Source organism: Xylocopa sonorina, chromosome 2 (assembly GCF_050948175.1).
Source record: "Xylocopa sonorina isolate GNS202 chromosome 2, iyXylSono1_principal, whole genome shotgun sequence".
Taxonomy (NCBI): domain Eukaryota; kingdom Metazoa; phylum Arthropoda; class Insecta; order Hymenoptera; family Apidae; genus Xylocopa; species Xylocopa sonorina.
The window spans coordinates 15128125-15141315 of NC_135194.1; the positions used below are offsets into that span (position 1 = coordinate 15128125).

Sequence of the window (13191 nt, forward strand, 5' to 3'; positions counted from 1 at the left end):
CACCATCCACCAGTCATCAAGCATCGGAGGCGCTTCCACCACTAGTGTCCACCATCCACCAGTCATCAAGCATCGAAGGCGCCTCCACCCCTGGCATCCACCATGAACCACCAGAAGCGCCTCTACCACTAGTGTCCACTATCCACCAGTCATCAAGCATCAGAGGCGCCTCCACCACTAGTGTCTACCATCCACCAGTCATCAAGCATCAGAGGCGCCTCCATCCTTGGCATCCACCATGAACCATCAGTGGCGCCTCCACCACTGGTGTCCACCATCCACCAGTCATCAAGTATCAGAGGCGCCTCCACAAGTCGCTCTCAGGGTCCACCATCCACCAGTGGCCCAGCCACCTCGCTACCACAGACCCTCTTAGTGATCTTTCCTTCACGATGTCCAAGTGACCAAAGACTTGTCGGTGGTACCGTCAAATGTTTTATATTACTCCTCCCTACCCTTACCTCACCCGTTCAAGGTTCTGATTAGTGGAGACTTTCAAGTCCCTCCTCTCTTCAGAATTTGATCATTTATTACACTTTTTTTTACTAATTAGAGGTTCGAGCGCCCTATTGGTCAATCGTACATAACCACTTATGTACTTTACATATATACAAGCTATATATACTACATAAACTGAGTAAAATATAGTTGTATAACTGTTTTTACATGTTAAAAATGTTATACAGAACTTTATGAAATCAGAATGAATATTTCAATATTGTTAGGATGCTGATCGATGATTTAATGATTAATACAGATATTATCCCTCAAGAATACTCAAAAAATACGATCATCGAATTAATATTTTTGTACAATTCTTCACATTGAGTCCGTCTAGAACAGACATTTCTCCAGCGTATATCTAAACTTCCAGTTCTCTCTACAGAGGCTTCCAGTCTTATTCCTTACCTCGAACTGGAAGGTAGAAATGCTAAAAGAAAACCACACGAAACTTGCAATTAAAACAAAGACAAGCGAAACATTAAATATTTCACGTCTCGCTCGTCAAACAGCGTTCCCAATATATCGCTGGAAGTCGAAACGAGAAAGTCGCATCGCGTTTCATTCCGCGGACTCGAACGGAAACCGGATCAATTTTTGATAAACGGAGAATGAAATTGAAAAGCAAACGGAAAACGAGGCGCGCTGCTCGAATAGCTCGCTCGTAAAAGATGGTGGAGGCGGTGGGACGATCGAACAGTAGCCATCGGTGGAAGTTTCGCAGTGAATAAAGAACGACTCCCGTGGCGATCTGCATAACAAGCGGCAGCGGAGGATAAAAAGGAAATGATTCCTCGTCGAGACGGAACGTGGTCGCGAAAACAGTGTCTCGTCGCTTGGCGAACGAAGAAGAGTGGAACGAGCTCTCAGAACTTTCTTCAGGGTCCAAGGAGGACGAGAGAGAGAGAGAGAGATCCTCGCGTAAATACTCGAATGCAAAGGAGAGAGTATGAAAAATCAAAGTTCGCGTCGAATCGATGCTCGCACGCGGGGAATTTCTAAGGGCGGAGGAATTTCCTCTCGGCCTTCGACGCTTCCGTTTTATCGTCCGGCAATTACAGACGCCCAAGAAGAATATTCGCGAAAGTGCATCGTTCATCATCGCGCTTAACCAGAAACGATCGTTTCCCACGCGAGCGAGGGAGAGTGAAGGCTTTAATTAACAGGCAAAGAAAGATGCTTTACCCGTTACCGGCGATAATCGACGCTGCCACGGTGTAATTACAGTCTAAATTCGATACAACGATATATACCCCTCCACGAAAAGTATTTCCCCTGATCGAGTTCTACGTTTCATTTCCACATAGCGGTAACACATTTTTCCATAGTCGTGCGAGAGTGCTGTGATTAAATCGCAGAGAATTTAGCACGTTTCAGCTTAATTAATCGACCGATATCAGCGAGAATCGAAGTCACCGCGATACGTCTGCCTCGATATTCTTTCATCGCCATTGCGAAATCCTTGATACGCTCGCTGGCGAGAATTCAATCAAACTAATGCTAATTAAAACTCTTCTTTAATATCCTCTATAATATTCTACAATCTCGTATTCAATTACCGCCACCGACGTCGCCATTATTCGCAGCGCAGGCGATTGATCGATACCTAACTCCAGTTAAATAATTGCGAGAAATGGCGTCGAAATATCCTGCGATCCCACGGGACGCCTCTTACCACTGTCCATATTATATCGAGGTTCTATCGTCGTTTCGAGAGTATCGATTCGCCGTAGGAAAACTCCCAAAGACGTTCACCCAGCGATTTCAATGCTCGAACGAGTCGCAGAAACTTCCAAATGGAAGTAATAGTAAAAACTGGTGGAATTCTAAAATAATTCGCTGGTGCGAATGGCCAGCCTCGCGACGTGATCGCTGCGCCTCGAAGCGTGCAAAGGATTATCGATCCGGAAACGGGGAGGAGGTTTGTTGGTTCTCGAAAGCGCGGAATGGCGCGCGTTTCGAAACATTGCGCTCCTCCTCTACGCGCAAAGGGATGAACGCTACGGTTCTCCGTCGTGAATTGTTGCGTTTCATCCGGCGTCTGTCTGGGACGCTCGAATGTTTGATTACGTTCCAGCGCCAGTTGACTGCGGCTCGAATAAGGGATGAAACGAAAGCCGGATGGCGAGCGGCGGAGCTCGCGAGAAGGAGGGTGGAAAACGAGTCCGGATCGTTTCACGAGAAACTACCCCTCAGGTATTTGCTGGCTTGGCGACGCTCTGCTTCTCGTTGTATCGAGCACGTCGATAGGGATGGACGCGAGCGTGTGCTGGCGATTTTTGCACGATCCCTCTTCGACGTACGACGGGACAGATATAATTAAAATCTATCGAAGATTGAATTATAAATTTGATTCAGCGAACTGGTCAGTGCGAACGTTTGTCGAAGAGTAAAGAACGAGGAGAGTTAAAAAGAAGATCATTTAGGATTCCTTAGTTAAATGCAGAGTAATTTTTCAAAGGATTTCACCCTTTGCCATACTTACCCTCTCGTTAAACGATAAATCACGGGAGCAACCCTCGAAAATTCAGCCTCTCCTCGTTACTCGAGCGACGCTAATCCCCTCGCTGATGAAACTCCCTTGTCATGGGTCACGGTTCGTTTGGAAAATCCCCGAAAAACGGTTGGCTCGCCCCGGTGGAGTTCGCGGGAGCATAAATCGAGGGTTGGTTGCGTCGCCTCTCAAGTTCGCGGCCGCAACCGTTGGACAAAGAACGCGGAAGCCACGAGCCGTACGCGAGCGACCATTTAATTAAAAGCCCAGCCAGCCACGTAACCAGTTTCAATTTCATTACCACGGATCCGAACGCGATCCCCTCGAGTGGCCAGTTCGGCAGTCACCAGTCGCGCGTGTCCTCAACTTCCAAAATTCCACGAAACCATCGCGACTCGTTGATGCAAAACATTTTCACTGCGCCAATTCTAACATTAAAAATCGTTACATTCGAAGACGTAAATCTTCTTCTTCGAACGACAGCCGCGAAGAAGTTCTTTGGAAGCAAAAAATCCGGTATAGAAAAGCTGAACCTCGATTCGACCGAGATAAATAGCTTCAGAAGGGGAAGAAGCTGGACGATTTCCCGCGCAAGTGAAACGGAAGACCGCGAGATTGTAGAATAATTATTTAGAGACGCCAGAGGGAGGTTCTCGTCCGCGGAATCGTTCGTCCTCGCGCAGGAAAGAGGCCAACCCCCTCGCGGGGGTTGAAAGCGTGGAGTTTTGGAAGCCACGGTTGAGATCCCGGACGGAAAGATAAATCACCGTCCCCGTCACCCCTCGGGCAGCGTAACAACCGTATAATGATCCATAATAAGAAACGCATTTCGCCCTCGAAGGGTTTTTGATGGCGCGGTGAAATAAAACCGCGTGCTCGGCTCGTTCGCCGCCATTACGCCCTCTCCGTTCTTCGTGAAAAATGAATATATCTAGACGGAGCACTGGGCGAACGATGGGTACAAATGAGTCTCGATGCTCTGAACCTTGCTGGATATTGCTGGATCAAGTATTCAGGTTTGAACTAGAAATTTTAATTGATTCTCGAACAAATTTAGATACTACGCGCGTTCTAACCCAGTCCTTTTCATTCCAATCGCTCCACCGTTGGAAGGTTCGTTCGTTCAGATGAAAATAGTGTCGAAGGGGAGTCGCGATATCAGGTAATCACGAATGCATAGTTCTCTGGGCTCTCGACGAGCGGCTTGGAAGAATTTCCATGGGAGACGAGCGGTGACCTCCGCGTGTTCGTCGATTAACCGAGCGACGAGGGGCACGCGTGCGTCCGGATGATAGCGCGCCGCTCCCAGCCTTTCAGAGGCAAGGGAGAGAGGAAAAAAGCGGAAAACGGGGTTGCGAGCGCCTCGAGGGCCGCATTCGCTCGGTAGAAAATGGCGATGGGGTGGCTCCCAGCTTCCGCCAGGATGGAAACCGCGCACGAACGCGAGGGGACCGTGTATCGTCGCGAAAAATCTTGCTTCTTGCTCGTGGCAACCGTTTTCCGCGCCCTCCGACCGCCGAGCGCTCTTTGAAGTTCTGCTTCGGGACGTTTCGCTCGTTTCGTTCCGCCAGCTTCGCGAAATCCGACTGGAATTTTTTCACCCGCCTCGTTTTAGGGAAAAATCGCTCGCGATCGAGGGGTGAGAAGGACGCGTCAGGAATTCAGACGGAAGCTCGATAAATTCACGAGGCGTTTTATGAAAGGGTTGCCGCATCGCGTATCGCCGCCGAAATTAGAGGCTGGAGGCGAAGAGTGGAGGCGTCGATCGACGTGACAGGTGAAAATTGAGTCGTGCACGGCACGTGGCAGTGCCTTGGCCACGTGCACACCAGCCAGCTGACGTACGGGCGTCTTCTTCGCCGCTTTTCACTCGGCGCGCTCGTGAATTCTTAACGTCGCACGATCGACGACCCGGCACCGCGCGCATTACGTACACTTTCGATCGGTGTATTTATAGAGCAGACAATCGTGCCCTCCCTTTGATGTTCCTCCACCGATGGCCACGCGTTTCCGGCTATCTTTAGCCGAACGCGCGCGGCCCGCTTATTAGCCGGACGAGCCGCTACTCCGCCATCTTTTCGCGTCTTTTTGGAAGCGCTCGTTCGCTTGGAAGATCGAGCCGTTCGGTCGCCAGCCAGAAGAGAGGATCGTCTCGTCAGAGGAGGACAGTTTCGTGATCCGCGCTGGACCAGTCGCAGCTCGCGGTTCCCACAAGCTGCAGTTACATCCACTAATCTTCTAATCCGGTCGATACAACGGGTGTACACGCTCGAACGTGTTTGCTCGGGATCGTTCGAATAGAAATCGCTGTACAAGCGTTACGTCGATAGCGTTAATTGCTCGGACGAGTTCGATGCGCGAGTGAGAATCACAACCTGGTATAATCGCGAAGAAATAGTCCGATATCGAATGCTCCTCGTGCATTGAATATCCCATTCGAGCGAGGCTCGACACGCGTGTCGACGACGCGAAGACACGGCGTGTGCAACGCTCGGCTAGCTCCATCGTTTGCCTAGCAGCTCGTTAATTCACGGGCAAACACGGGCCAGCCGACATCAATCAACCGTCCGTCCATTTGTCACCGCGCGGAATGGCGCTACGAGATGCCACGGCGAACGGCAGTTCGCGTTGTTCGCCGCGACGAACCGCGAAAATTCCGTCGACGTGGAACGGCGAAACGTTCGAGTCGAGCTCCGCGAGTGAATAACGGCGAACTCGAAATTCTCGAGAGTCGAGAGCGACGCGTAACCTTCTAGCCAGTTTCAAGTCCATCCAGCGCTCGAACTCGCAACCAAGAACCCCCTTCGCGCCACCCTCGATCGCAATATCAGAACTCAAAATCCCGCCAAAACTTTCCTCGTTCGAACGCGAAACATTCGGCGAGCCCAATTTCAGCCCACATTCCCTCTAATCCCTCTTCTCCGCCTACCGCGCTCGCTCCTTTACCCATTCCAGGCTGAAATACCGCGGAACAAATGGCACAGGGAACGAACAATGTCCCGTAAGCCTGGCACACCACCCCGTGCATACGTGGTTACCTCGTAATTCGCGCTTCTTAAAGCAGGCTCGAGGTTTTGTACCGCGGGACCAGACCCCGTTTCCTGGACGATACCAACGGGGATGAATGTTGCTCGTTCCGCGGGATGCATCTCTCTCTCTCTCTCGGCTAGCGTTATTACCTACGGTGGCGTCGTGCCACGTTTGCATTTAGGTGCGCGTTTAATCCGAAAAAGCAATCCGCGGCAGCTCGCCGCGCGGCTTTTATGGGCAATTTTAACGAGCACCATAAATCCGGATGATACGCCGCGTCGTTCGGGCCCGCGTCGTAAATTACCGGGAATATTTTCGTACAGCATTATATCCGTCGGAGAATTTCCATTCGTCGCTCTTCTATCTCTCTATCTCTCTCTCTCTTGCTCTCTCGTGGGAGTTGTTTCGAAAGTTTTTTGATTTTGGAACGAATTGCATTTGGTTCGAGACCTGTCGTGGCGCGACGAAGGGGTTGAGAGCGGACGCACCCTAGTTTTCTTTCCGTTTCACTTGGTTACGGTTTCCAGGGACTTAAGCGTAGCGTTGGAGGTTAATTCGAGGGTGAATTTTCTGGAATTTTCGGGGCAGCTCGAGAGTTTCGCGTTCGCCATCGATCCGAGGAGATTTCATTAGTAGGGGCGGGTGGCGGTCGCGTGCGTTCGTATCGGGTCGGACACGCGTGTACGCCGGCGTTTCCCAAGTTTTATCGTGACCCACGATCCCGCGGCACGCGAGACCGCGTGAAATCTCGATCTCGGATCTAGAGGACGCGGTTTTTATCGTAGGAAACCTTCCTCTCCCTGGTGGCTCCTTTTCTTTTCCCGGTATTAAAAGATACGATTCAACGTACTGCTTTTATTCATGCCCGCCCAGGGAACGGGGTTTAAGTGGACAAGAAATTGAATGAATATTATAGAAGAACACTTTACACAGATTCCGCTGAGAAATGATCAGTTCCTCCATTTATATTCTAAAGATCAGCTCCCGGAAGAGACGCTGGGAATAAAGTGCTACTTCCTCAGCGTCTGGATAGCTACCCCCGTTTCCATTTCGTACATCCGCTGCCACCAATCCGCCTATTATCTAACATCTATATTCTCAGCTTACCATTTTCGCTTCGATACGAATTCGTACCAATATTTCTTGGCGATTTTGGCTCACGATAGAGACCAGCGCGTGCGATTAAAAATCGCGGTTTTCTCTCTTGGCGAGAGGGCGAGGAATGTAGAACACACCCCCTGATACTTGTTAACCACGCGTGCTTTAATTTCCTCCGCGGTTCCGGGTATCGCGTCGCCAGGGAACCACGGGCTGGCAACGGCTTCGCGCACGGGGGAAGTCGGCTCTCACGACTTCCGGCGGTGACCCGTGTCGACACGAGACGGCCGCCTCCACGGCGACCCGCTTTATCGACCGTCTCCTCCACGCTGACCAACGATAACCATTGTCGCGATATCGAAATCCTGGCCATTTGTGCTCGACTGATTGCGTTGCACAAAAGTTCCCCCACCATACTGTCCCGACATCTTCGAATCCTCGATGATAATAATTTCCCAGAGAAATTCTGACCCACTCAGCCGTCGAGGCTTCCAGACATCGCCTCCGAGGCGGAACGGCTCGAGAGTATCGACGAGATGAGATTACAAGCCGACTAATTACAACGACGATAGCTGCGGCCATCGCGTGCATATTTCAAGCGTTTCGTCGAGCAGCTCGACGTCTTCTATTAATTACACGTGTCGTCGATAGCGTGGAATCGAGCCTCGCGGACCTCGAGAACCGCGTAATCACTCGAGGGGTGACTTTAACGAGCCCTCTTCTTCCATCTATCCGCGAAGCGGTTGGTACACGGCCATCTTTTGTCGAACCTCGCGTTGTTTCGTCGCAGTACAGTCTCAGACGTGGACTCCACCGGGAGATCGTCGCGTGAATTCGTCATCGCTCGCGCGTGTTCCAATTTCACGATGTTAATAGATAATCGAGTCTGATCGGGGCGCTGTTCCAGGGAGATAGTCGAGTTTCAATCGAGGACGTTGAGTCGGGTTCAGCATCCCAAGTAGCCGTCCCTTTGATGGCTTTGGTTTCGCGGTGATTCTATATATACATTTCGGCTCGAGGCCTCGTTCGATTGTTATTTAAAGCGGAAGTAACTCGAAATACTCTCTCTCTCTCTCTCTTGCCTTTGCAAACCAAGAACAAAGCAAAAATCGCGAAATTAAAAAATACTTTCGTGGGCAACGATTTTCAGCACGCTTTCGGCGAGCGTTCCTCGCGAAATATCAAAATTCTCGCGTTCGAGCAACCCCTCGATATCTCGAGGAGGAAAGAAATGCAGGATTTAATTCCGGTTCAAAGGAAATTCCAGGAATAACAGACGCAGGGGTTGAGAAGAAGGGAGAAGGGGTGGGAGAGAGTGGAGGGCGGATAGATCGTTGGGCACGTTCCTGCGAGTTCGGGCTCGGAAGGACGATTTGCGGCCGACAAAGCCGGTTAAGCGGAAGTGGCAGTCGGTCGGGTGTACCGCCACTAAGTAAGTGCGAATTAACGTGCGCTCGGGAAACGAAGGGACGCGGATCGAATCGGGGCACGTAAGCCTTTAATCGACGCCGCCGCAAGCCGTCATAATCGAACCTCGACTCCCTCGATCGAACTTCGATCGAGCGTCCGCAGAGTCGACGCGGAAGCTCCCTCGCGTCTCGTCGTTCGCGATTTCGTACGCTCGGTTTTTCTAAAGAATTCGTAATGGAATCGCGGCGTGTGCGCGCACCGCGCTCAGAGGCGTAATTACTCGGATGATTATAAAGAACCACCGCGCCATGCGAAAACCGCGGGTAGATTCTTCCTCTAAAATAAACTGCAGGCTCGCCAGGCTAGCTATAGCCGGTTGGCAAATAAAACGCGCGCTTCCAAAGTGAAACGGCGGATGCCAGACTCGGAATGAAAAGCACCAACTATTTCCTGAAGAGGAAAGAAAAGAGCGGGGCAGAGGGGAAATCTGCGATTGCTCGAAACAGGATTTAATTTCGCGGAAGGAACACGCAGCGTATTATTTCTCAGGGGAACGATTTTATGAATTTCCGCGAGCGCCGCTGGAATTTATTAATTGACTCGGTTCTCCAGCCACGGACAAACATCCCGTGCAAATCCCCTGTTATTACGCTTAGTTTGCCCGCTCTCTAAACAGCCGATTTCACCCACACGGAATTCCATGTGGGGCGGCCAATACTTTTTTTAAACCGATCTCGCCCGATAATTAATATCACGCCTCTGCGCCGCTGCTAATTGGCTTTGGCCATTCGACGCGAACGGGACACGGGGATCGAACAACGATTCCATCGTCCGCCGCGATCAGGCTACTTGTCAGCTTGGCAAATTTACCGTCCCACTTAATCGCAAACATCAGAGTCATATTTTTTTTAAATTTCCCAGAGAAACACGGAAAATCGAAACGACGCAGAAACATCGCGCGAACTTCGTGTCTACCAGTTAAGTCAACTGGTCCGTCGAACGATTCAATTAAACGAATCCGGTGTAATTAATCAAAGCAATCGGGTGTCTCCGAGGGAAACCAACCGAGCGTGCCAGCGGCGCGTGACAGAGGGATGATTCTGAAGAAATCAGGACGTCGAATTAATTAGTCCGTCGAAGCCCTACACCTGTCTCTCCGTCTAAGTCGACTTGGTTGCCTGCTAAGAACGTGCCAAGAACAGCTGTACCTTCGACAAGGAAAAAACTTGCTCGCTACCACCCCCTCCACCCTCTCTTCCCGCTTCAATTTTCAATGACCAAGGAGATCCACGGAAGAAAAGGTGAATCGCTAGGACGAAGCGGTGCTCCTTTCCGCTCATCCATTTTTCAGTAGCCAGGAAGATCGACAAAAGCTGGAATCGTTACCCTTCCCACCGTCGCTATTTAATACTAACGACGCCGGTGGAAACTGGGCAGAGAAATTCGAGGCAAAGAAAGCGCCCTTACCCTTTTCCTGGGTCTACCTGAAATTTCAGAAATTGAAACGAAACACGCCATTCAATATTAACAACGATCCGCGAGGAAGAAGGAGGTCGGAGGAAATTCCGGGGTATCAAGAGCATCCTTTCGAAGGATTAAAATGTGCAGGGAAGCAAGGATTCCAAGGGAAACGCAGCGTTATTCATTCCATTTCCCCAGTGTTCCTTTACCGAGAAGGGAATTCTACGGGATACAGCATTATTCTCCAATGTCCAACGACAATGAAGGTTTCCGTAAGTCCAAGAAACTGCAGCGTCTCGCATCCTTAAACATCCATAAGTACAAAGAAGAAGAGAAGGAGCGTAACGCGTTATCAAAGGATTCTCTTGCAGCATCCGATCATGGCGGTTCTTCGATTATCATTCGTCTCTGGTTCGTAGACGTTCCTCGAACATCGCCAGGATACGTTCGCAACCGGTCGTAAACCGTAGCGATGACTGTTCTCCGGAAATGCTCGACCGCCTGCCGCGTAAAGTCCTTGCTGTGGTGGTAGCTCGAGGGACGTTGCTCGAGGAAATTGAATTTTTCGTTGTGGCGGCTCGTCGGTCGATTAAGGGCGTGCGGGTCCGTGGGATTAGTAATTTCACACGCGGGATAAACCGGACAAAGCTTAGGTAGCGGCGGTTTCAAAGGGTGAAGGCGGGACGGTTATATAGGTCGTTCGTTAAACGAAGTGGCCTGGCTGCTCGTCTCGACTGTGAAAAACGGTGCATAAAAATGCACTCACTTAGCCGCATAAATCGATCCGGCCCGGTATGTTTGCGCCGCTACGTATATAAACCCGTTTTCCCCCTCGCCGCGCCATCGCGTTCTACGTTTCTCGTTCAATGGCGATGGTAAGTAATGTCCCTGGAAGGAAAATGCGACGCCATATTATGTACTATATACCTGTGTGTATGTGTGTTTGTGCAGAGGCTGGAAAGCGTGAAAGATTCGCTCTCTTTCTCTCTCGTTTTCTGAAAAGCTACGGCCTCGAGTACGTTAAGTGGTCGTTCAGTCTGTTTTCTATGGGGGATGGAATCGAATGGAAATTGTAGGTGAATTAGAAGATACTTCCATCCTGCTGAGTAACAAATTCTGAGATCACCCAGTGTGCAACGCTACCTTGGAGTTTTACGCGCAAGGAGAACCGAGGAGAGACTCAGAGAGATTCGATCCTTAACGAACCAGTCGGTAATTCAACGCCTTACTCACCGCTCCATCAACACACTTGTCTTCTCCCGCGCTCCACCAGCTACTTATCCCGCCATTGCTCGTCTTGACCCATTAATTGCCACGATTCTCAACCATCCACCGCCCGTCTAGCGTTTCCCTCGGTTTTATCTCTGGAATCGAACTCGTTTAACCGTGCGCGATTTTATTTCAATTTCATCGGAGGAGAGGAGAGCAGGAAAACCGACGAATTCACAACCGGTTTATCGTGCGTCGAAATCGCTAAAAAACAGAGAGAAAGTCAGAGGAGGAATCGATAACGTCTGGCTGGCGAGCGAATCATCGCTTTCACCTCGTTTTTCCCTCTCTTTGCCTTTTATTATCATTAGGTCGGTCTCGAGCGTGACTAGAAATTGCACGAGCGAGCTCGTTAATCAGCCGGACGTGGGAATAATTAATACGAATGGTCGGCTTTAAACGGTCGACTGTGCGCGGCCGACCTTTAAACTGCAACGGATTCAACCCAGAAAAACCAGGCAGAGCCCTCTTTTTCTTCTCCCTCTTTTTTTAAACGATTCACGGCAAATCAGCATCGCGACCATTTTAAACGCTCGTCTCTCCCGTTTATCCCGAGATCTTCGTTCGTAAACGCGCGTTTCGCGAGTAATCGCGTGACCGTCGATCGGGATTCCCCGCAGGAAACGCAGGAATTCTACGAATTACAACGTCCAATCCGTTTCACCGGGGCATTCGAGTCGAACCTTGTCTAGCTGGTACGAACCAAGAAGTCAGCAAAGACCCTGGCCCTAATTAATTTACCCGCGGCAAAGAAATTTCGTTCACCCGAATTCCCCACCGAATTTCCGTTCCACCGGTTTCGTATCAGAATTCTGATCGACCTACGCCCTCGTCGAGGGAGCTCGTTCTTCGATCCTCGCCACTACCCTTCTATCATTCACCCTGATTATTACACTTAATCGCTCGCAAGATTTCCAATAAATTAGAAGAATCAATTCACTCTGTTCTGTTTCTCTGCTCGTTGGATATTGGAACGCGTCTTACTCGAGCTGATTCCGTACACGTAACAGCGTAACAACGCGACGCAACGCGTTAAAATATCCAGGTCACGGTGTCGCGGTTAGCCATCTCGCGATACGCTCGGAATCTGAGAGATCGAACGAAGCGTGTATCTTTTGCAAGACGTTGGACGATGATCGTGCGTTCTGTGGCGAAGGCCTTCTAGAAGAAGAGTCGATAGAAATGTTCGCAGCGTAACGGGCCGATCGAGCGGCCTCGTTTGTCGTTATTGGACGGCGACATAATCCAGATGCAAATTATCGTCTCGTAGCATCGGTCCACGGGCGCACTCAATCAGCTCGAGTGGGACAGCGCCGCGAAGAGCCACTACGACTCCGCCATTAGCCCTGGCGAACAGAAATTCCCGGGGCGGCTCCACACAATTAGCTTAAGCAACTTCTAAGCACAACGACCGTCGCTGGAGAGGAGTCCCTCTCGTATTTCCCTCACGTATGCACCACGCCCTCTTCCTCTTCTTCTCCTCGCCTCTTCCGGTTCGATCGCCTTCCGGAAGTAACCGCTACCCGCGGAGGAGTCTGACGATGGAAAGCGATATCTCGATGCTGAGTTTTTCGAAGTTATCATCGAATCGCGCACGTCTGCTTTTCTTTTGGTTCGACTCTCTGGTTGCATTTTGATGCTTGAAAGTGGAAAAGGGAGAAAGAATCGCGAGGAGTCAGCAATTCGTCGAGAAGAAAGCTTCGTTTTTTTTGTTTTTTTTTTTGTTCTTTGAGGAGAAACATTTGGTCGTCTCGTGTGCTTCGTGTCGCTCGAGGCGTTCACTTCTGCCTCCGTTTATCTTTCCACCGTCTCTTTGTTCCAAGCTCCCTCCAATAAAACTTCCACCTCTGCGAAGTCTTGGTCTTAGAACACCCTCGATCGAGCCCGTTGAGTTCTCCACGAAACTGATTTCCGGTTCGCCGTGCACC

The 13191-nt window shown here is 50.4% G+C and overlaps 1 protein-coding gene across 5 annotated transcripts in view; it reads left to right on the plus strand.

The window, feature by feature from the left end:
* LOC143433023 (serine/threonine-protein phosphatase 2B catalytic subunit 3) overlaps window positions 1-13191 on the plus strand; it is a 122294-nt gene that overhangs the window by 62346 nt on the left and 46757 nt on the right. The window lies entirely within an intron of this gene.